Below are 23,149 nucleotides of genomic sequence, written 5' to 3'. Positions count from 1 at the left end.
TGCCGTTCTTGGAATGAATCGTCCTGTTAGCGTCTTGTTCCTGCCGGCTTCTCTGAGCCTCATCAGGTCAGCGTCGCTCTCATCTCGACCGTGTCCTTCCTCGTTCTCTCTGTGCTTGCAGTCGCTCTTCTGAATGAGTTTTCTCTTGCTGTTGCGTCCCCTTGTTTGTCATCCCCTGTGTCAGAGGCGTTTGCGTGTCTGGCCTGGGATCGTTCTGCCCTGCTGCGCAGTGTGGGAGTGGGGGTAAAAGCATAAATGCTGGGGACTTGAAATTTGTAATGCAGAGTATATTTGGATTCTGGATGGTTTTCCTAGGTAGAAACAAGGCCTCTGGAGCTGTGCAGGGCTTTAACCTTTGTCATAACTTCCTTTCAGATGCAGATGGTTTAAATCAGAAGCAGAGCGCCCCATTGTGGGTGAGGGGGTTGCCCCAAGCAGGTCGGTGACTGTTTGTCCTCGCCGGGGAAGCATAAGTGGTGGCTGTGTTACAGCACTGTTCTTTCTCTTTATTTTTAGGAAGTGATGCTGGATATCAGCTGTCAGGTGGAAGTGGGCAAGGTGAGCAGTGACAGAAGCAGTTATTTGTGGTAAAGGTCTCAATTTCTGGTGCAAGTCTAAGCATCCGTTACTGTTGGTGTGTTTTAGGCATTGCACTTTTATTAAGGTGAGACCCCTCCTCGCTAAGAAAAGTGGTTTTGCACTGTCCTGAGAACTCGGGAAGTATTCCAGGAGCCTGTGATGAAGCCTTGACCTTTTCCTGTTTAAAGATGCCATCCAGGTAACCTTCAGGAATAGGTAAGGAGCTGTGGTGATTTGGGGAGGTAGGGTGGAGTAGTGTGGGTGCACTCAAGTTTGAGCAATGTCGCATCACCTTGTCCCCCCCTCAGCCACGCATACCCTGTGATGACGGCGTCAGGCTCTGCGTGTGGCCAAAGCGTGCGGCCCTCCAGTGTTGTCAGGAGATGGTGAGTGGCAGAATTGTCGTGTTTTGGCTGATGGTGCTGCTCAGATCATACACTGATGGTTGATTTCATTTATAGCGGCTGACATGAGTGACAGCAGCCTGGTGAGAACATGAAATTGCAGAGGATGAGGTGGCCTCCCTTTACAACTGCCGTGGGTTCTCATCTTCGGACGTCGGAGAGATAAGTCAAGGGCTTCCGCCCACAGGGAGGATGAAAGCGGGATGTGGATTCGGGACTCTGCGGGAGGGTTTTTGAGCCAGCTTTGGAGATGGGGGTGTCCAAGATGTGTGCCCTTTGGCCATATAAAGGGTAAGTCCTGTAATGCTGACGTGCGCAGGGCAGAGCGGTCCTGGTGTCTGTCGTGTCATTTGTCTATCGTGCAGTGTGTGTCTTTAGTGTGTCTCGTGTGGCATGTCTTTTGCCTTTGTCCTTCGAGGGGCTTATTGGGACCTCTAGCATCATTCTTAGCATCTGTATTCCCACCTTTCCTGTCCCTGCGCCGGTGCCATCAAACCTTTGAGTCGGGAGCTAGGACAGGCATCAGAATCTCATCTCTCTTTAGAAGCATCCAATCAGAAGTGTTTTACTGTCTTATTCTGAGCTGCCATTGACAGCTGTGCACTGCTGAGATCCATTTTTAGTGGAGTAGGACTTGCAGGAGTGTGAAGATAGGTAGCGGATTCTGAGCGTAGGGTTCTCGTGCATTCATCTTTGCCGTTCTTGGAATGAATCGTCCTGTTAGCGTCTTGTTCCTGCCGGCTTCTCTGAGCCTCATCAGGTCAGCGTCGCTCTCATCTCGACCGTGTCCTTCCTCGTTCTCTCTGTGCTTGCAGTCGCTCTTCTGAATGAGTTTTCTCTTGCTGTTGCGTCCCCTTGTTTGTCATCCCCTGTGTCAGAGGCGTTTGCGTGTCTGGCCTGGGATCGTTCTGCCCTGCTGCGCAGTGTGGGAGTGGGGGTAAAAGCATAAATGCTGGGGACTTGAAATTTGTAATGCAGAGTATATTTGGATTCTGGATGGTTTTCCTAGGTAGAAACAAGGCCTCTGGAGCTGTGCAGGGCTTTAACCTTTGTCATAACTTCCTTTCAGATGCAGATGGTTTAAATCAGAAGCAGAGCGCCCCATTGTGGGTGAGGGGGTTGCCCCAAGCAGGTCGGTGACTGTTTGTCCTCGCCGGGGAAGCATAAGTGGTGGCTGTGTTACAGCACTGTTCTTTCTCTTTATTTTTAGGAAGTGATGCTGGATATCAGCTGTCAGGTGGAAGTGGGCAAGGTGAGCAGTGACAGAAGCAGTTATTTGTGGTAAAGGTCTCAATTTCTGGTGCAAGTCTAAGCATCCGTTACTGTTGGTGTGTTTTAGGCATTGCACTTTTATTAAGGTGAGACCCCTCCTCGCTAAGAAAAGTGGTTTTGCACTGTCCTGAGAACTCGGGAAGTATTCCAGGAGCCTGTGATGAAGCCTTGACCTTTTCCTGTTTAAAGATGCCATCCAGGTAACCTTCAGGAATAGGTAAGGAGCTGTGGTGATTTGGGGAGGTAGGGTGGAGTAGTGTGGGTGCACTCAAGTTTGAGCAATGTCGCATCACCTTGTCCCCCCCTCAGCCACGCATACCCTGTGATGACGGCGTCAGGCTCTGCGTGTGGCCAAAGCGTGCGGCCCTCCAGTGTTGTCAGGAGATGGTGAGTGGCAGAATTGTCGTGTTTTGGCTGATGGTGCTGCTCAGATCATACACTGATGGTTGATTTCATTTATAGCGGCTGACATGAGTGACAGCAGCCTGGTGAGAACATGAAATTGCAGAGGATGAGGTGGCCTCCCTTTACAACTGCCGTGGGTTCTCATCTTCGGACGTCGGAGAGATAAGTCAAGGGCTTCCGCCCACAGGGAGGATGAAAGCGGGATGTGGATTCGGGACTCTGCGGGAGGGTTTTTGAGCCAGCTTTGGAGATGGGGGTGTCCAAGATGTGTGCCCTTTGGCCATATAAAGGGTAAGTCCTGTAATGCTGACGTGCGCAGGGCAGAGCGGTCCTGGTGTTTGTCGTGTCACTTGTCTATCGTGCTCTGTGTGTCTTTAGTGTGTCTCGTGTGGCATGTCTTTTTCCTTTGTCCTTCAAGGTTCTTTCTGGAAACTCTGGCGTCATTCTTGCCATCTCTGATTGCTTCCTTCCTCAGCCTGGCACCGGTACCCTCAAACCTTTGATTCAGGAGCTTGGACAGGCATCGTTATCTGATTGGATGCGTCTCAAGAGAGATGAGATGTCTTTTTTAAGGTCTTGTTCTCTGCGCTGCAGAGATCGATTTTCAGTGGAGTAGGACTTACAGGAGTGTGAAGATAGGTAGAGGATTCTGAGCATAGGATTCTCAGGCATCCATCTTTGCGGTTCTTGGAATGAATCGTCCTGTTAGCATCTTGTTCCTGCCGGCTTCTCTGAGCCTCATCAGGTCAGCATCGCTCTCATCTCGACCGTGTCCTTCCTCGTTCTCTCTGTGCTTGCAGTCGCTCTTCTGAATGAGTTTTCTCTTGCTGTTGCGTCCCCTTGTTTGTCATCCCCTGTGTCAGAGGCGTTTGCGTGTGTGGCCTGGGATCGTTCTGCCCTGCTGCGCAGTGTGGGAGTGGGGGTAAAAGCATAAATGCTGGGGACTTGAAATTTGTAATGCAGAGTATATTTGGATTCTGGATGGTTTTCCTAGGTAGAAACAAGGCCTCTGGAGCTGTGCAGGGCTTTAACCTTTGTCATAACTTCCTTTCAGATGCAGATGGTTTAAATCAGAAGCAGAGCGCCCCATTGTGGGTGAGGGGGTTGCCCCAAGCAGGTCGGTGACTGTTTGTCCTCGCCGGGGAAGCATAAGTGGTGGCTGTGTTACAGCACTGTTCTTTCTCTTTATTTTTAGGAAGTGATGCTGGATATCAGCTGTCAGGTGGAAGTGGGCAAGGTGAGCAGTGACAGAAGCAGTTATTTGTGGTAAAGGTCTCAATTTCTGGTGCAAGTCTAAGCATCCGTTACTGTTGGTGTGTTTTAGGCATTGCACTTTTATTAAGGTGAGACCCCTCCTCGCTAAGAAAAGTGGTTTTGCACTGTCCTGAGAACTCGGGAAGTATTCCAGGAGCCTGTGATGAAGCCTTGACCTTTTCCTGTTTAAAGATGCCATCCAGGTAACCTTCAGGAATAGGTAAGGAGCTGTGGTGATTTGGGGAGGTAGGGTGGAGTAGTGTGGGTGCACTCAAGTTTGAGCAATGTCGCATCACCTTGTCCCCCCCTCAGCCACGCATACCCTGTGATGACGGCGTCAGGCTCTGCATGTGGCCGAATCCTGTGGCCCGAGGGTGCGGGCATTGTCAGGAGATGTTGAGCATCAAAATTGTCGTGTTTAGGCCGATGGTGCTGCTGAGATCATGCATTGATTTCTTTTATTGCAACTGCCATCCATGACGGCAGCGCTTTGAGAGCGCAGAATTGCCAGAGGACGAGGCAGCCTACCTTCGCACCTGCTGTGGGTTCGTATCCCCACACGTCCGAGAGATAAGTGAAGGGCTTCAACCCACAGGGAGGATGGAAGTTGGATATGGGGTTAAGACCCTGCGGGAGGGATTTTTGAGTCAGGTTTGGAGCCGAGGACGTCCAGGCTGTGTCCCCTTGGACCATTTCAGGTGTCGGTTTGAGGATGCTGAGGTGCACAGGGCAGAGCGGTCCTGGTGTTTTTGTGTCACTTGTCTATCGTGCTCTGTGTATCTTTAGTGTGTCTCGTGTGGCATGTCTTTTCCCTTTGCCCTTCAAGGTTCTTTCTGGAAACTCTGGCGTCATTCTTGCCATCTCTGATTGCTTCCTTCCTCAGCCTGGCACCGGTACCCTCAAACCTTTGATTCAGGAGCTTGGACAGGCATCGTTATCTGACTGGATGCGTCTCAAGAGAGATGAGATGTCTTTTTTAAGGTCTTGTTCTCTGCGCTGCAGAGATCGATTTTCAGTGGAGTAGGACTTGCAGGAGTGTGAAGATAGGTAGAGGATTCTGAGCATAGGATTCTCAGGCATCCATCTTTGCGGTTCTTGGAATGAATCGTCCTGTTAGCATCTTGTTCCTGCCGGCTTCTCTGAGCCTCATCAGGTCAGCGTCGCTCTCATCTCGACCGTGTTCTTCCTCGTTCTCTCTGTGCTTGCAGTCGCTCTTCTGAATGAGTTTTCTCTTGCTGTTGCGTCCCCTTGTTTGTCATCCCCTGTGTCAGAGGCGTTTGCGTGTCTGGCCTGGGATCGTTCTGCCCTGCTGCGCAGTGTGGGAGTGGGGGTAAAAGCATAAATGCTGGGGACTTGAAATTTGTAATGCAGAGTATATTTGGATTCTGGATGGTTTTCCTAGGTAGAAACAAGGCCTCTGGAGCTGTGCAGGGCTTTAACCTTTGTCATAACTTCCTTTCAGATGCAGATGGTTTAAATCAGAAGCAGAGCGCCCCATTGTGGGTGAGGGGGTTGCCCCAAGCAGGTCGGTGACTGTTTGTCCTCGCCGGGGAAGCATAAGTGGTGGCTGTGTTACAGCACTGTTCTTTCTCTTTATTTTTAGGAAGTGATGCTGGATATCAGCTGTCAGGTGGAAGTGGGCAAGGTGAGCAGTGACAGAAGCAGTTATTTGTGGTAAAGGTCTCAATTTCTGGTGCAAGTCTAAGCATCCGTTACTGTTGGTGTGTTTTAGGCATTGCACTTTTATTAAGGTGAGACCCCTCCTCGCTAAGAAAAGTGGTTTTGCACTGTCCTGAGAACTCGGGAAGTATTCCAGGAGCCTGTGATGAAGCCTTGACCTTTTCCTGTTTAAAGATGCCATCCAGGTAACCTTCAGGAATAGGTAAGGAGCTGTGGTGATTTGGGGAGGTAGGGTGGAGTAGTGTGGGTGCACTCAAGTTTGAGCAATGTCGCATCACCTTGTCCCCCCCTCAGCCACGCATACCCTGTGATGACGGCGTCAGGCTCTGCGTGTGGCCAAAGCGTGCGGCCCTCCAGTGTTGTCAGGAGATGGTGAGTGGCAGAATTGTCGTGTTTTGGCTGATGGTGCTGCTCAGATCATACACTGATGGTTGATTTCATTTATAGCGGCTGACATGAGTGACAGCAGCCTGGTGAGAACATGAAATTGCAGAGGATGAGGTGGCCTCCCTTTACAACTGCCGTGGGTTCTCATCTTCGGACGTCGGAGAGATAAGTCAAGGGCTTCCGCCCACAGGGAGGATGAAAGCGGGATGTGGATTCGGGACTCTGCGGGAGGGTTTTTGAGCCAGCTTTGGAGATGGGGGTGTCCAAGATGTGTGCCCTTTGGCCATATAAAGGGTAAGTCCTGTAATGCTGACGTGCGCAGGGCAGAGCGGTCCTGGTGTTTGTCGTGTCACTTGTCTATCGTGCTCTGTGTGTCTTTAGTGTGTCTCGTGTGGCATGTCTTTTTCCTTTGCCCTTCAAGGTTCTTTCTGGAAACTCTGGCGTCATTCTTGCCATCTCTGATTGCTTCCTTCCTCAGCCTGGCACCGGTACCCTCAAACCTTTGATTCAGGAGCTTGGATAGGCATCGTTATCTGATTGGATGCGTCTCAAGAGAGATGAGATGTCTTTTTTAAGGTCTTGTTCTCTGCGCTGCAGAGATCGATTTTCAGTGGAGTAGGACTTACAGGAGTGTGAAGATAGGTAGAGGATTCTGAGCATAGGATTCTCAGGCATCCATCTTTGCGGTTCTTGGAATGAATCGTCCTGTTAGCGTCTTGTTCCTGCCGGCTTCTCTGAGCCTCATCAGGTCAGCGTCGCTCTCATCTCGACCGTGTCCTTCCTCGTTCTCTCTGTGCTTGCAGTCGCTCTTCTGAATGAGTTTTCTCTTGCTGTTGCGTCCCCTTGTTTGTCATCCCCTGTGTCAGAGGCGTTTGCGTGTGTGGCCTGGGATCGTTCTGCCCTGCTGCGCAGTGTGGGAGTGGGGGTAAAAGCATAAATGCTGGGGACTTGAAATTTGTAATGCAGAGTATATTTGGATTCTGGATGGTTTTCCTAGGTAGAAACAAGGCCTCTGGAGCTGTGCAGGGCTTTAACCTTTGTCATAACTTCCTTTCAGATGCAGATGGTTTAAATCAGAAGCAGAGCGCCCCATTGTGGGTGAGGGGGTTGCCCCAAGCAGGTCGGTGACTGTTTGTCCTCGCCGGGGAAGCATAAGTGGTGGCTGTGTTACAGCACTGTTCTTTCTCTTTATTTTTAGGAAGTGATGCTGGATATCAGCTGTCAGGTGGAAGTGGGCAAGGTGAGCAGTGACAGAAGCAGTTATTTGTGGTAAAGGTCTCAATTTCTGGTGCAAGTCTAAGCATCCGTTACTGTTGGTGTGTTTTAGGCATTGCACTTTTATTAAGGTGAGACCCCTCCTCGCTAAGAAAAGTGGTTTTGCACTGTCCTGAGAACTCGGGAAGTATTCCAGGAGCCTGTGATGAAGCCTTGACCTTTTCCTGTTTAAAGATGCCATCCAGGTAACCTTCAGGAATAGGTAAGGAGCTGTGGTGATTTGGGGAGGTAGGGTGGAGTAGTGTGGGTGCACTCAAGTTTGAGCAATGTCGCATCACCTTGTCCCCCCCTCAGCCACGCATACCCTGTGATGACGGCGTCAGGCTCTGCGTGTGGCCAAAGCGTGCGGCCCTCCAGTGTTGTCAGGAGATGGTGAGTGGCAGAATTGTCATGTTTTGGCTGATGGTGCTGCTCAGATCATACACTGATGGTTGATTTCATTTATAGCGGCTGACATGAGTGACAGCAGCCTGGTGAGAACATGAAATTGCAGAGGATGAGGTGGCCTCCCTTTACAACTGCTGTGGGTTCTCATCTTCGGACGTCGGAGAGATAAGTCAAGGGCTTCCGCCCACAGGGAGGATGAAAGCGGGATGTGGATTCGGGACTCTGCGGGAGGGTTTTTGAGCCAGCTTTGGAGATGGGGGTGTCCAAGATGTGTGCCCTTTGGCCATATAAAGGGTAAGTCCTGTAATGCTGACGTGCGCAGGGCAGAGCGGTCCTGGTGTTTGTCGTGTCATTTGTCTATCGTGCAGTGTGTGTCTTTAGTGTGTCTCGTGTGGCATGTCTTTTGCCTTTGTCCTTCGAGGGGCTTATTGGGACCTCTAGCATCATTCTTAGCATCTGTATTCCCACCTTTCCTGTCCCTGCGCCGGTGCCATCAAACCTTTGAGTCGGGAGCTAGGACAGGCATCAGAATCTCATCTCTCTTTAGAAGCATCCAATCAGAAGTGTTTTACTGTCTTATTCTGAGCTGCCATTGACAGCTGTGCACTGCTGAGATCCATTTTTAGTGGAGTAGGACTTGCAGGAGTGTGAAGATAGGTAGCGGATTCTGAGCGTAGGGTTCTCGTGCATTCATCTTTGCCGTTCTTGGAATGAATCGTCCTGTTAGCGTCTTGTTCCTGCCGGCTTCTCTGAGCCTCATCAGGTCAGCGTCGCTCTCATCTCGACCGTGTCCTTCCTCGTTCTCTCTGTGCTTGCAGTCGCTCTTCTGAATGAGTTTTCTCTTGCTGTTGCGTCCCCTTGTTTGTCATCCCCTGTGTCAGAGGCGTTTGCGTGTCTGGCCTGGGATCGTTCTGCCCTGCTGCGCAGTGTGGGAGTGGGGGTAAAAGCATAAATGCTGGGGACTTGAAATTTGTAATGCAGAGTATATTTGGATTCTGGATGGTTTTCCTAGGTAGAAACAAGGCCTCTGGAGCTGTGCAGGGCTTTAACCTTTGTCGTAACTTCTTTTCAGATGCAGATGGTTTAAATCAGAAGCAGAGCGCCCCATTGTGGGTGAGGGGGTTGCCCCAAGCAGGTCGGTGACTGTTTGTCCTCGCCGGGGAAGCATCAGTGGTGGCTGTGTTACAGCACTGTTCTTTCTCTTTATTTTTAGGAAGTGATGCTGGATATCAGCTGTCAGGTGGAAGTGGGCAAGGTGAGCAGTGACAGAAGCAGTTATTTGTGGTAAAGGTCTCAATTTCTGGTGCAAGTCTAAGCATCCGTTACTGTTGGTGTGTTTTAGGCATTGCACTTTTATTAAGGTGAGACCCCTCCTCGCTAAGAAAAGTGGTTTTGCACTGTCCTGAGAACTCGGGAAGTATTCCAGGAGCCTGTGATGAAGCCTTGACCTTTTCCTGTTTAAAGATGCCATCCAGGTAACCTTCAGGAATAGGTAAGGAGCTGTGGTGATTTGGGGAGGTAGGGTGGAGTAGTGTGGGTGCACTCAAGTTTGAGCAATGTCGCATCACCTTGTCCCCCCCTCAGCCACGCATACCCTGTGATGACGGCGTCAGGCTCTGCATGTGGCCGAATCCTGTGGCCCGAGGGTGCGGGCATTGTCAGGAGATGTTGAGCATCAAAATTGTCGTGTTTAGGCCGATGGTGCTGCTGAGATCATGCATTGATTTCTTTTATTGCAACTGCCATCCATGACAGCAGCGCTTTGAGAGCGCAGAATTGCCAGAGGACGAGGCAGCCTACCTTCGCACCTGCTGTGGGTTCGTATCCCCACACGTCCGAGAGATAAGTGAAGGGCTTCAACCCACAGGGAGGATGGAAGTTGGATATGGGGTCAAGACCCTGCGGGAGGGATTTTTGAGTCAGGTTTGGAGCCGAGGACGTCCAGGCTGTGTCCCCTTGGACCATTTCAGGTGTCGGTTTGAGGATGCTGAGGTGCACAGGGCAGAGCGGTCCTGGTGTTTTTGTGTCACTTGTCTATCGTGCTCTGTGTATCTTTAGTGTGTCTCGTGTGGCATGTCTTTTCCCTTTGCCCTTCAAGGTTCTTTCTGGAAACTCTGGCGTCATTCTTGCCATCTCTGATTGCTTCCTTCCTCAGCCTGGCACCGGTACCCTCAAACCTTTGATTCAGGAGCTTGGACAGGCATCGTTATCTGATTGGATGCGTCTCAAGAGAGATGAGATGTCTTTTTTAAGGTCTTGTTCTCTGCGCTGCAGAGATCGATTTTCAGTGGAGTAGGACTTGCAGGAGTGTGAAGATAGGTAGAGGATTCTGAGCATAGGATTCTCAGGCATCCATCTTTGCGGTTCTTGGAATGAATCGTCCTGTTAGCATCTTGTTCCTGCCGGCTTCTCTGAGCCTCATCAGGTCAGCGTCGCTCTCATCTCGACCGTGTTCTTCCTCGTTCTCTCTGTGCTTGCAGTCGCTCTTCTGAATGAGTTTTCTCTTGCTGTTGCGTCCCCTTGTTTGTCATCCCCTGTGTCAGAGGCGTTTGCGTGTGTGGCCTGGGATCGTTCTGCCCTGCTGCGCAGTGTGGGAGTGGGGGTAAAAGCATAAATGCTGGGGACTTGAAATTTGTAATGCAGAGTATATTTGGATTCTGGATGGTTTTCCTAGGTAGAAACAAGGCCTCTGGAGCTGTGCAGGGCTTTAACCTTTGTCATAACTTCCTTTCAGATGCAGATGGTTTAAATCAGAAGCAGAGCGCCCCATTGTGGGTGAGGGGGTTGCCCCAAGCAGGTCGGTGACTGTTTGTCCTCGCCGGGGAAGCATAAGTGGTGGCTGTGTTACAGCACTGTTCTTTCTCTTTATTTTTAGGAAGTGATGCTGGATATCAGCTGTCAGGTGGAAGTGGGCAAGGTGAGCAGTGACAGAAGCAGTTATTTGTGGTAAAGGTCTCAATTTCTGGTGCAAGTCTAAGCATCCGTTACTGTTGGTGTGTTTTAGGCATTGCACTTTTATTAAGGTGAGACCCCTCCTCGCTAAGAAAAGTGGTTTTGCACTGTCCTGAGAACTCGGGAAGTATTCCAGGAGCCTGTGATGAAGCCTTGACCTTTTCCTGTTTAAAGATGCCATCCAGGTAACCTTCAGGAATAGGTAAGGAGCTGTGGTGATTTGGGGAGGTAGGGTGGAGTAGTGTGGGTGCACTCAAGTTTGAGCAATGTCGCATCACCTTGTCCCCCCCTCAGCCACGCATACCCTGTGATGACGGCGTCAGGCTCTGCGTGTGGCCAAAGCGTGCGGCCCTCCAGTGTTGTCAGGAGATGGTGAGTGGCAGAATTGTCGTGTTTTGGCTGATGGTGCTGCTCAGATCATACACTGATGGTTGATTTCATTTATAGCGGCTGACATGAGTGACAGCAGCCTGGTGAGAACATGAAATTGCAGAGGATGAGGTGGCCTCCCTTTACAACTGCCGTGGGTTCTCATCTTCGGACGTCGGAGAGATAAGTCAAGGGCTTCCGCCCACAGGGAGGATGAAAGCGGGATGTGGATTCGGGACTCTGCGGGAGGGTTTTTGAGCCAGCTTTGGAGATGGGGGTGTCCAAGATGTGTGCCCTTTGGCCATATAAAGGGTAAGTCCTGTAATGCTGACGTGCGCAGGGCAGAGCGGCCCTGGTGTCTGTCGTGTCATTTGTCTATCGTGCAGTGTGTGTCTTTAGTGTGTCTTGTGTGGCATGTCTTTTGCCTTTGTCCTTCGAGGGGCTTATTGGGACCTCTAGCATCATTCTTAGCATCTGTATTCCCACCTTTCCTGTCCCTGCGCCGGTGCCATCAAACCTTTGAGTCGGGAGCTAGGACAGGCATCAGAATCTCATCTCTCTTTAGAAGCATCCAATCAGAAGTGTTTTACTGTCTTATTCTGAGCTGCCATTGACAGCTGTGCACTGCTGAGATCCATTTTTAGTGGAGTAGGACTTGCAGGAGTGTGAAGATAGGTAGTGGATTCTGAGCGTAGGGTTCTCGTGCATTCATCTTTGCCGTTCTTGGAATGAATCGTCCTGTTAGCATCTTGTTCCTGCCAGCTTCTCTGAGCCTCTTTGGCTCAGCGTGGGTCTCATCTCCACCGTGCCCCTCCTCGTTCTCTCGGTTCTTGCAGTCGCTCTTCTGAATGAGTTTTTTCTTGCTGTTGCGTCCCCTTGTTTGTCATCCCCTGTGTCAGAGGCGTTTGCGTGTGTGGCGTGGGATCGTTCTGCCCTGCTGCGCAGTGTGCGTGTAAAAGGATAAGTGCCGGGGACTTGAAATTTATAATGCATTCTGTAGTAGGATTGTGGATGGTTTTCCTAGGTTGACGTAAGTTTTCTGGAGGTGCTATGTTGGCCTGCAGTGCTTTGACTTTTGTCCTGACTTCCTTTCAGATGCAGATGGTTAAATCCCGACGCGGAAGGTGAGTAAAATATGAGAAGAGTGAGGACGGACGAGATCTGAGGCGAGGCCAAGGTCCAAGAGGCATCAGCACCAAAGTCATCGGCATCCTGTAGGAGGCTCATTACCTTCCCGTCATCCCAATGCAGACCATTAGAATGGATATAGAATTTGCAGTGGCTAAAAGGTTACTCCTCAGCATACTCACTAAGAGAGGAGAGGAGATGAAAAAGGCTTGGGAAAGCTCATTATCTGGTCAAGAGAAAATTGATTTTTTAAATACTCCACTCTGTTGTTTATGGAAGATGAGTGGAGTGAGCTAGGGGACCGTTTGTGGGATTAAACAATTATTGGCAAGGGCACGGAGACTCTTTGTTTTGGGAGTACATGGGGAACGATTATAAACACTTGGAGAGATGAAAGGTGAATCCAAGTTTCCAGCTGCTCCTGTGCAAGCTATGTCATAACAATACACAGGGTTATCATCTCCTGTGCTGTCTCGGTCAGGCTGCCTCAGTGCATTTTTTGGGATAGGGAGCGTACAGCCAGTAAATGGAATAAGGGGAAAACAATGGAGCTCTGTTGCAGAACTGTTAAAAACCCAAGCAAGCGTAATCTTTAAGTCTAATGCAGTACCGGAGCAAAAAGCAGAGTTATCTGCTCCGATAGCCAATGTGGAAATAAAACGGGATAAGAAAGGAGTTGCAGCCGGACTGTCAGAAGTAGGGTCTCAGAAAGAACACGGAGAGTCAGGTAGCCTGCCGAAGTCCCAGGTAAGTAAAGAACAGGGAGAGACACCTTGCCAGCCGAAGTTATATCCTGCTATCCCTCTGTCTGCTCCTCCGTGTGGTCCAGAATTAATACCCCTTCCTGGAAGAGGATGTTGATAGGGAAAAAGAAGAGGAGCAACTTACACCTGAAGAAAGAAAATTGGTTAAATCCTTTACTCCTCCAATGGAAAAGTTATAACGTCAAGTTGAACAATTAACACATCAAATGGAAAGTTGCAACACAGGGCACAAACAAAACATAACTGCCTGCTCAGAACAGCGCAGTCCTCCTACACAGTCAGTTCAGCAATTACTGCAGATGCTACGACCAGAGCCATCAGCACCTTCAATGCAAATCCTTCCACCTCCGTATCTAGGCCCAATCCCAGGCCCAGCAGGTGCCGAAGAACATTCTGCAAAAATATCATCAGGAAACGACGGTCAGGAATAGTTTGTGATGCAATCATTGAAGGAGAGCGGCAACCAGCTGAAGCTTTAGCTTGCGCAATTCTGTATGATCAACAAGCTCCTAGGTACGAACAACATCATTGGAAAATTTTGCAACAAACCAAACAAACTATGACAGAACATGGAATTAGATCTGAGGCTGCCAGAACTACACAGGACCGCATTTTCACCGCCAATGTAAATTCACCTCACGATTGTCGGCAAATAGCACGATTACTATTGACACCATCTCAACACGTCATACAGGTAAAGGAGCGGACCAGATCGGCAGTCACCGAAGCTCGTAGACCTAGGGATCCAAATGACATCCTAAATGCACTAAATCCAGATATGCTCACCGGATCAGGGGTATTTAGTAACTGACGTTCAACTTAATTGAACGCATTGGGAACACATCATTTGTCTGCACGTTTAGCCAGACAGGCTTTTAATGTCGTTCCAGATTCTCAACCACGTACTCTTTATTCAGCTGTTCAACAAGGAATAACAGAACCTTTATACCAATTTTATTCATTGCTTATGGGCAGCTTGAAGCAATCAGAATGATTTAACCGACAAGGCGTGACAAAAAACATTCAAGTTAGTGGCATTTGAAAAGGCTATTTCCAAAACAAAACCTTTGTTGATTACTTTGGGTAAAGATGCTGATGTAACAGAAACGATCTACTGTAGCAGATACGGCTACTAGAGCATCTCAGTCCCAACAAGGACAAGTTGTCGCCAATGCCGTAGCAGAGGCCATAAAACCAGCCACAAATTTACTTGCTGCTGCAGTAAGCAAAATAGGCCAAACACCAAAGTCAGGACCTTCAAAGACACGAGGCGCATGTTAGCGATGTGGGGCAAAGGGACATTTCAAAAAGACACGCCAAGCGTCAGTACGGTGCGATAGATGTCAAAAAGGCAACCGTTCCGCAGCCGCCCGTCGGTCCGCAAAAAACGGATTACAAAGCGCAAAGAGCCGCCGTGCGGTGAAACAAGCAGTCGGCCCAACGCTGTCCAACAACTTGACCCACCAGCGACCACAGCGAGCTTGGCAATCGATTCGGCAGCAGCAGTAGCCGTTACTCTTATCAATCAAACTGCGTATCAAATTCCAACAGGTGTCACCAGAGCAATATACGCCTCAGACAGCGCACTTGCGGCATTATTAACTGGAAAATCTTCTGCTGGACTTGCAGGACTCATCGTCCTCCCAGGTGTAATCGATGCTGACTACACCGGAGAGATTCAAGTGCGTGCCTACACTTTATCACCACCACTTCCTATTTCCAAGGCAACCAGAATTGCACAATTGATTCTATATTTAACAATTCCTACATAAGGGACATCTTCTGAACTCCACCACAGAGAGGAATTAAAGGCTTCGGATCCACTGGAGACACAGTAGTAAATTTAGTACAGCAAATGAAACAGAGACCAATGGTGAAAGCAACCTTACGATCTGGCACGGTTCAAAAAGAAGTCACCGTTATGCTAGATACAGGAGCTGATGTTAGCGTCATTTACAAAGAACGCTGGCCCAAAGATTGGTTTCTTCAACAAACTGTGCATGCAGTACAAGGCGTAATAGGGAATTCTATACCATAGGGAAGTGTCCATGCCATAGAAGTGAGATTTCCCGAAGGGCAAACAGCCACACAACGCCCATATGTCACGTCTTTACTTGGAAATTTAGGAGGCCTAATCGGTCGAGATGCATTAAATCAGCTAGGAGCAACTCTCACGTCGCCCGCAGCCTCTCAGTCGCCTTTTTAGTTGCAGCCGTTGCCGTTCTGCCGCCAACCCCAAAAATACAACGGAAAAACCATAGACCAATATGGGTTGATCAGCGGACCTTGTCCAAAGAGCGGCCGAAAATAGCCCACGAATTAGCGAAAGAACAGTTATAAGCCAAACATAGACAACATTCCATTAGTCTGCGGAACGCTCCCATTTTTTATTCCTAACAAATCAGGCAAATGGCGACGGTTACACGATCTCCAAAAAGCGAACGACCAGCCGTGTCCCATGGGAGCATTACAACCAGGAATGCTTACTCCAACTATGTTGCTTCAGAATTGGCATCTCTTGATTATTCACCTCAAAGACCATTTTTCACTATATGCTTGCAAAAGGATGATACAGTGTGATTTGCATTCACTTTATCAGCAATAAATAAAGCAAGTCCTTCACAAGGATATGAACGTGTACTACTTCCACCTGGCATGAAAAGTCTTCCTACTATGTGTCAAACGTTTGTTCATTGGACATTAGAGCCTATCCGTCATAAATTTGCACAATTATTTATCGTTACATGGATGATATCCTGCTATGTCAATAAGAACCCTTTACTAATGATACTTTACAGTACATTATCACTCAGCTGTCGTCAAAAGGTTTATTAATTGCACCAGAAAAGATACAACCTACATGGTGCTACGTAGGTTGGGCGTTAACCTCAGCTGCTGTCAGTCCAGAAAAACTGCACCTTACAACTACTATTGCAACACTTCACCATGCTCAGAAATTAATTGGAGATTCGCAGCGGTTTAGAATTGTCGCAGGGATCCTCAATGATGAGATATCACGTCTTACAAGTCTGCTTAAAGTGCGGACCCAAATATTCCAATCTCTCTTTCTCCTGAATGACGCGATTGCCTTAACAAGCTGAGTCAGCGTCCAGTGTCATCTGTCGCAGGTCATCCATTGTCAGATGTGCCATTAGGTGTTCCTATTTTCAACCATGCCGATGCTCTATTTGCTATCTCATACCAGTGGCCTGCTTGATATTAAGAAAAAGGGGAGACCATCCTACGGGAGATTGCGCCAAGCAAACGCAATCACGGGAACGACCACGCGTTCGGCAAAATCAACAGAAAGGCAAGGAGCAACAAAATCAGATAACGATTCTGGAACTGGCCTTTCCACCACATACACTGCCCGTGAGCATTTGGCAAAGAACAGAGGTAATAGAACATCTCATTAGGAAAGCATGGGAACGGGGGCTCGACATCACCTGTACAGAGGCGGAACATATCAGTCTACCATTAAAAACTGAACTGTTTGAGTTCATGTTGAGATGCTCAGAGACCCTACAAATAGTTCTCCTAGACTACGCTGGCCACGTGCATAACAGACAACCATCCGATGCGCGATTACAAGTAATAGCAAGACAGCAATTGTTACAGCAACCAAAGGTAAAGACACAACCTGTCAAAGGTATTACGGTATACACAGATGCAGGAAGAAGAACAAAAAAGGCAGCACTTACCTGGAAAGAAAAATCGGGATGGAAAGTACATGTCCTGAACGATTTTATGGGAAAATTGTACAGCAGTTAAATTTAGCCAACAATCCCGATTTTGGATTCTACAGTACGAAACACGGCCATGAGGTGCCATAACTGTATACAGGTTCGATGAGGGACTCAGCAATTAATTTACAGGTTATTGTGACATCATCACCTTGCATTACCAGGAAAGAAGGAAGAACATTGTGTTTCTCTGTCGGAGAAGGGAGACGCGGACACCAATTCGGTCATCAGCAAAGTCTCGTTTATTGATACGCAGAGTGGTGCTTAAGTACAGTATTTAATTAGCTCATGCATAGTGCAAAATCTGAGCTCATCATTGGTTTAGATGTGCGGCTTAGCTAAGCACTTCGGCATTCATGTTTTTCTCAATTCTGCGTGCCTTCCCTATCTCAAGGACACTGTATCCGTGAGACTGAGGCCCACTTTGCTAGCTTCACTAAGTTGATCTGACTATGGCCTTTTTCTTCCAGCTATTCCTGCACCAGGCTCTCTACACTTCCCCCGTTTTCTTTTTGAGCTAAAAGAGTGGCATGCCAAGCTTTGCTAACAGTCTTTTGAATAAAATTTTGTAAGCAAGTTATTAAGCAAGGTAGCAATAAAGCTAAGCACAAGAATATACCTAACACCATAATAGCATACTTAATAACGGTTCGAATCCATTCCTCAAGACCTAGGCTTTTTAACCACTCGTCAATGTCTCAACCATTTTCTTCTTTTAGGTTGTGTAATTTCTGCTGCATGTTTTGTATCTTTTTGTGGATGGATTTAGAGTGGTTAGATAAATTCATGCAGCACATTCCTTTGAATTCTTTGTAACCATACTGGCAACCTTACTAGGCAGGTTTTAAAAGGATTTTGTACTCCCTCTAGACTTAAGTAGATTGATTCTTGTTTTGTTATGTTAGCGAATGTTACCCATACGTTTTCCCGAGGTGCATGCTGTATTGGAAAAGATTTTGTGCGAGCAAAGTTAGCAAGCATAAGCAGTGCAATGATCATCATTTTGATTTCTTTGGCGGCCTATTCTTTTTACGCCCTGTATTGCTCCCTGTTATCTGCAGTTGTTTCACCTCTTCTATACTTTGATTTAATACCTCCTCTGGGTCTGTACCGGGCTTAATTGGTCCTACCCGAGGCCAAGGTAGGTGTGGGACTTTATGTCTGCATCTTGCAGCGATAATGTGCGAATTTGCATAGATGTGCTGCCTCTTAATCCAGGTGGTAAGTTCCCACCGGGCCCAAGCTAACAGGAGCTGTTCTGGTGTCTCGTATAGGTTTCGTACCTGGGCATATGGCACTCCTGCTTCTTTTTCTAGGGCCCGACCCCAATTTGAATTTCTTAGGTCGTCACTTTGACACCTCCAGCACCACAAATTAAACACTGTTCTCTGTTCCACCCACGAGCAGTCCCCACAGCCCCCGCACTTTAGGGCTACCCAGGCTTCACACCATGACCCCCCACACGCACAACAAGGACGGCTGCTGAGAGGCTGTTCTTCCTGGTGGACGTGGCTCTCAATCCAATCAGCCCAATTCGGTGGTGGCTGCCTTAGCGCCTCACGGGCAGTGCTGTTATAGCGTCCCAAAAAGGTGGGGTTATCCATTCTAGTACCCGTGTCTCCCGCGTTTTCTTTTGTAGCTGTGTGAGTGCACCGAGTAGGTGGTTGGCAGTACTCCAGATGGTAAGATCGATGGGCGAGGAGATATCTCGGCAGGAGACAAACCCTTTATCGATGCAGCGTATAATACCCTTGAGGGCTTCATGTTGTTGCGGGGTCACGGTTACGGGTGCGGTTGGGTCAGTCCCTTTAAGTAGTGGCCTGAGGGAGTCTAGCAAGGAGTTGGGTATCCCAACAATCGGCTTGAGCCATTGCAGATCTCCTAGCAGTCGCTGTGCCTCATTTAGAGTGGTGATCTTTGTTGCAAGCTGGAGCTTCTGTGGCCGTACGATTTGGCCTGTGATAGACCACCCCAAGTACTTCCATGGTGTGGATCGCTGTATTTTTTTTTGAGCTATTATGAGGGATGCCTTTGCTAGGGCGTTTTGAATTTCTTGCATTTGAGTGTCTGTAAATGCTGATTCTTGAGCAAAGAGGATATCATCCATATAATGATAAATAATTGTGTTGGGCCACTGTATCCTCAATGGTTGTAATGCGGCATCAACATACAGCTGGCACAGGGTAGGCGAGTTTTTCATTCCTTGTGGAAGAACAGTCCATTCATACCGTTTATCAGGTTCTTCTCTGTTTATTGCTGGTAGGGTGAACGCAAATCTTTTAGTATCTTGAGGGTGTAAGGCTATAGTGAAGAAGCAGTCCTTTAGATCAATGATCAGAAGAGGCCAATGCTGTGGGAGCATTGCTGGGTTGGGGAGGCCTGGTTGTAATGCCCCCATTGCCTCCATTTGATCATTTACTGCTCTTAAATCGTGTAGAAGACGATATTTTCCTGACTTCTTTTTGATCACAAAAATTGGCGTGTTCCATGGGCTTGTTGAGAGTTTCAAATGTCCTTGTTGGAATTGTTCTTTTACGAGTTGATGTGCTTGTATTAGACTTTCCCTTTTTAGAGGCCATTGCTTAACCATTACCGGTTCATTGGCAGTCCAGGTGATTGGGATCGGGAAAGTCCAAGCAATGGCAATTACTCCAAAGGGTGCTCGTTGGATAAAACGACCCCCATCTGAGCCAAGATGTCCCTTCCAATTAAGCAATGTACCGATGGCGGTAATGTGACTACGGACAACACAGTTACCAAATCTTGCCCATCTATAGTGACCCTTACTGGAGGAGTTTTTCTGGCAAGGGTGAATCCTCCGACGCCCGTGACGGTATCCGTAGTTTGCACTGATGGCCAGTTGTGGGGCCATTTTTCTGGAGAGACAATGCTGGTATCTGCCCCAGTGTCTAGGAGTCCCATCATTTCTATTGTCTGTCCTGCATAGGTTAGTTTCACCTTCTTTTTGGGTCTGGTATGGAGATTCATTGTGAGCATAGCAATACCTGATGATCCGAATCCTTGGTCTCCACGTGGGGTTTGTCTTTGTGGTTGAACACCCCGGCTCAACTGTGGAAGTGGAATAAATTGAGCAATACGCTGACCTGCCTCAATTGTCAGAGGAGGAAAAGGAGTATAAACCATTATTTGTATTTCTCCCGTGTAGTCTGCATCGATGACACCTGGTAGCACAAACAGTCCTACAATGGAGCTCGACGAGCGTCCCACTATTAGTCTTCCATGAGCTTGTCCTTTGATATTTATCGGGCCATAAACTCCAGTTGGGACTTTGACGGGGCGAGCTGTTATTAAAGATGTTTTTACTGCGGCTGCCAGGTCGAGTCCCAGGCTCCCTGTTGTGGCTGGTTGTAGACAGGAGATGGCGCTGGTGTCACGGCGGCTACTTGTGACCAGGGCCAATATGGCGGCGGCCGCCGGGGGCTGATCGGCGGCGCCCGTCGGGCCGCGCCGCATCCACTCGCATCTGTAGCAGCGCGCCGAGGGAGGCCGGTGGTCGCTCGATGTGGCCGGGGCCGCCGTAGAAGCACGGAGCGGAGCAAGAGCGGCTAACACCTGTGACTGTGTGGACTCGGCTTGTTTCTGCAGTCCTAAGCCTAATTCTTTTAGTGCATTAACCAAGAAAACCTGCGCCCCTCTCATATACTCTGGGACTCCTGCCTTTTCAATAGTAGCAGCAGCCTTATCTACAAAGTCCCCAAAGGATTTATTTCTTCCCTGTTTTATCCCCATATACATGGGTATGCTTGAGCTATCTTTGACCTGATCGATGGCACTCCTTACTAGACGCATGGCTTCCCTAACCTTGTCGGGTCCTGAAATTATTTGAGCCTCTGTCCTGCGGTATTGACCCAATCCCATTAGTTCGTCTATGGTAATTCCAGCTAACGGATCTCCCGGGCCCCTCTGTGTTGCAACTGACTCCTGAACAAGAGCTTGCCAGTGGGTGTTAAATAGCAACTGCTGATGTTGCGTGAAAATTAGTTTCACTATACTTCTCATATCATTTGGCAACAGCAGGTATGTATCAAACAAGAAATCTAGCATCTGCTTAGCTGGCTCGCTCCGAAAACCAAACTGACTCACTGTCTGTCTCAGTTGGGCTAGCAGCTTCCAGTCGGGAGGCGCGTACGCTCCCACTTGGACGGCTTGTCCTTGTTGATTTATTTCCTGTGTATACGTAACGGGGAAAGCCCAGGCTTTCGCTGCGTCAACAGCGCTCTCGTCCCCAGTCTCCAAGCCGTGTCTGGCTAGCATACTCCACGCCTCCCCCCGCCGTCTTGCCATCTCCTCCCACAGGTCGCTTTCCGCCCTAGGGACCGGAGCTGGCTCCACGGCGGGCTTAGGGACGCTGGGCTCAGACCGGCAAGGGGATTTTTCGCCGCCGGTCTGGGGCCCTTCGCCCTTGGAAGGCGGGGTTACTCCGCCTTCTGCAATTGTCTCCGCCGCCGCGGCGGAATCCTCCTCAAGCTCTTCTAAGGGGGGTGCCGAGGGCCAAGCGCAGCTAGCCATGTCTGTCATTCCTGCTGTCTCCCCAGAGATAGGTATTTCTACTCTGGTCGTGCTGGGTGCTCGGGGCTCATTATCGCCATACTGAGCATTTCTTTTATATGCCTCTACTGCCTCCCGAGCCGCCCTTCTCTCCGCCTGCTGCTTCAGTAGTGCGTTATGAACTACCCGCCAGATCTTTCCCAGCTTTTTTGCTGTTTTATCATCCTCTAATACCGCCTCCCACAGTGCATCCCCTAACTTACGCCACTCATTTAAATCATGCACGGTGTGAGGATTAGAGAATAAACCTTTAGCATAATCCCAGGCTAACAACCCCGGTATGTCCTTTCTGGGATTAATCTCTTTTAACCCTAACTTATCTATATGTACTATATAGTATATATATATGTATATATGTAGTATATGTATATGTACTATAAATAAATTATATGCTGCTTGCCTGTCCATTTTTTGTCGTCAGCGCTGTTGCAACTCTCCGTCTTCGGCAGCACGTATGGCCCAGGACCACCTTTATGGCTCCTGGGGGTGTCTTCCCTACGTCGTTTGACACCGACCCGGTTGCAGCAGGCCCCAACTCTACTTCACCGACCGTGGCGCGTTCTCCCCCGTTTTCTTTTCAGCGACGGAGGCACGTCGGGGTTCACCATTTGTCGGAGAAGGGAGACGCGGACACCAATTCGGTCATCAGCAAAGTCTCGTTTATTGATACGCAGAGTGGTGCTTAAGTACAGTATTTAATTAGCTCATGCATAGTGCAAAATCTGAGCTCACCATTGGTTTAGATGTGCGGCTTAGCTAAGCACTTCGGCATTCATGTTTTTCTCAATTCTGCGTGCCTTCCCTATCTCAAGGACACTGTATCCGTGAGACTGAGGCCCACTTTGCTAGCTTCACTAAGTTGATCTGACTATGGCCTTTTTCTTCCAGCTATTCCTGCACCAGGCTCTCTACATTTCTCAACCAACACCAGGGGAGCGCTTACACCACGGTGTGCAATTACTGCGGTCAACGTTGGTTTTTCACAGCGTTTATTTTGAACCTATAGGTTAGACCTTTCAAGCTGGACCCATCTGCTGTGTCATTCTGACAGCATGTTACATAGGTTGGTCTAGTTAAAGTCAAGTTATACCAACAGTCAGAAAGTTTGTCCACACAAAGCTTTCTAATTTCCACATTGTTGGTGATGGGTTCCAAGGCATAATTACCAACCTGTTCCTGGTGACAATACAGTATAAGAGAGACTTGTTTTTCACATGACCGTACTGTTGTGGGGCAAGGACTCGCTGTAACGTTGGGCTGCAAACTACTAGTTATAACCGATTTTAAAAATTGCCAGCGATCGCAATGGTAGTAGCTTTCTCGTGAAGGGATTTCTCCATTTTTCTGCATCCTACCTTAATTTTGTCACCAATCGTTCCCGTTAGTACCCTAGCCCAAATCCTTTTTGTCCCAACCCCGGTCACTCGAACGGTATACCTCAGAATCGTGCAATACTACCGTCGCTGGGTTTGGGCGATGATCTCTGGGGTACGGTCCTAGAGCACCGGTATACCTGATGGAAGCTTCAGACCATGGCCACTCAGCCGAGTTTTGGCCACGGCGTTGCGGTAGGATACAGAGAAGTATCAAAAAGATTATCACTGTTTAACCGTTCTCATGTCATTCAGTGTTCTTCCGTGAAAAGCAAAGACAACAGAGTCTGCCACCAAGAGGCAGGAGGTCAAAACGATGGAACTATCCAACGGGTACTAATCTGACGCTCCTTCCCCAAAGCATCGGTGGCTACTCATGCATATTTATTCAAAGGGGTTTTTAACGCTAACGGTACTTCTACTGTACGGAGGTTTACTAAAACAGGTTGCTCAGGTGTTGGGGGCTGAATTGTTCCCTTTTCTTTCTGTGGAATTTTTCCCATTGTTACGCTAAGTATTTGTGGCTGCACCTTAGTAGTAACAGTTTTCTTTCTCAGGAGGGTGGGGACAGGGGAAATATCGGAAAAGGAAAGGTGGGATGGGGGGGC

The 23,149-nt window shown here is 48.7% G+C and overlaps 2 long non-coding RNA genes across 6 annotated transcripts; both read left to right on the top strand.

Moving 5' to 3' along the window:
* The first annotated feature begins 2,138 nt into the window (after nucleotides 1-2,138).
* Nucleotides 2,139-6,665, top strand: LOC148219988 (uncharacterized). The gene is made up of 10 exons (XR_015798899.1): nucleotides 2,139-2,235; nucleotides 2,323-2,642; nucleotides 2,718-2,951; nucleotides 3,715-3,777; nucleotides 3,856-3,897; nucleotides 3,985-4,459; nucleotides 5,377-5,439; nucleotides 5,518-5,559; nucleotides 5,647-5,966; nucleotides 6,042-6,665. It is a non-coding gene; the product is annotated as an uncharacterized LOC148219988 (long non-coding RNA).
* Nucleotides 6,666-7,124: 459 nt separating this feature from the next.
* Nucleotides 7,125-14,956, top strand: LOC148219987 (uncharacterized). 5 transcript variants are annotated; one of them, XR_015798897.1, is made up of 12 exons: nucleotides 7,125-7,221; nucleotides 7,309-7,628; nucleotides 7,704-7,779; nucleotides 8,716-8,778; nucleotides 8,857-8,898; nucleotides 8,986-9,118; nucleotides 9,228-9,460; nucleotides 10,378-10,440; nucleotides 10,519-10,560; nucleotides 10,648-10,967; nucleotides 11,043-11,276; nucleotides 12,060-14,956. It is a non-coding gene; the product is annotated as an uncharacterized LOC148219987 (long non-coding RNA). The 5 variants fall into 5 exon arrangements; XR_015798896.1 differs by having other exon boundaries at nucleotides 8,986-9,460; nucleotides 10,648-10,780; nucleotides 10,890-10,967; XR_015798894.1 differs by having other exon boundaries at nucleotides 8,986-9,460.
* The last annotated feature ends 8,193 nt before the right edge of the window (nucleotides 14,957-23,149 follow it).

Source organism: Sturnus vulgaris, chromosome W (genome assembly GCF_052056855.1).
Source record: "Sturnus vulgaris isolate bStuVul1 chromosome W, bStuVul1.hap1, whole genome shotgun sequence".
Taxonomy (NCBI): Eukaryota; Metazoa; Chordata; class Aves; order Passeriformes; family Sturnidae; genus Sturnus; species Sturnus vulgaris.
This window is presented reverse-complemented; position numbering and strand designations above follow the sequence as displayed.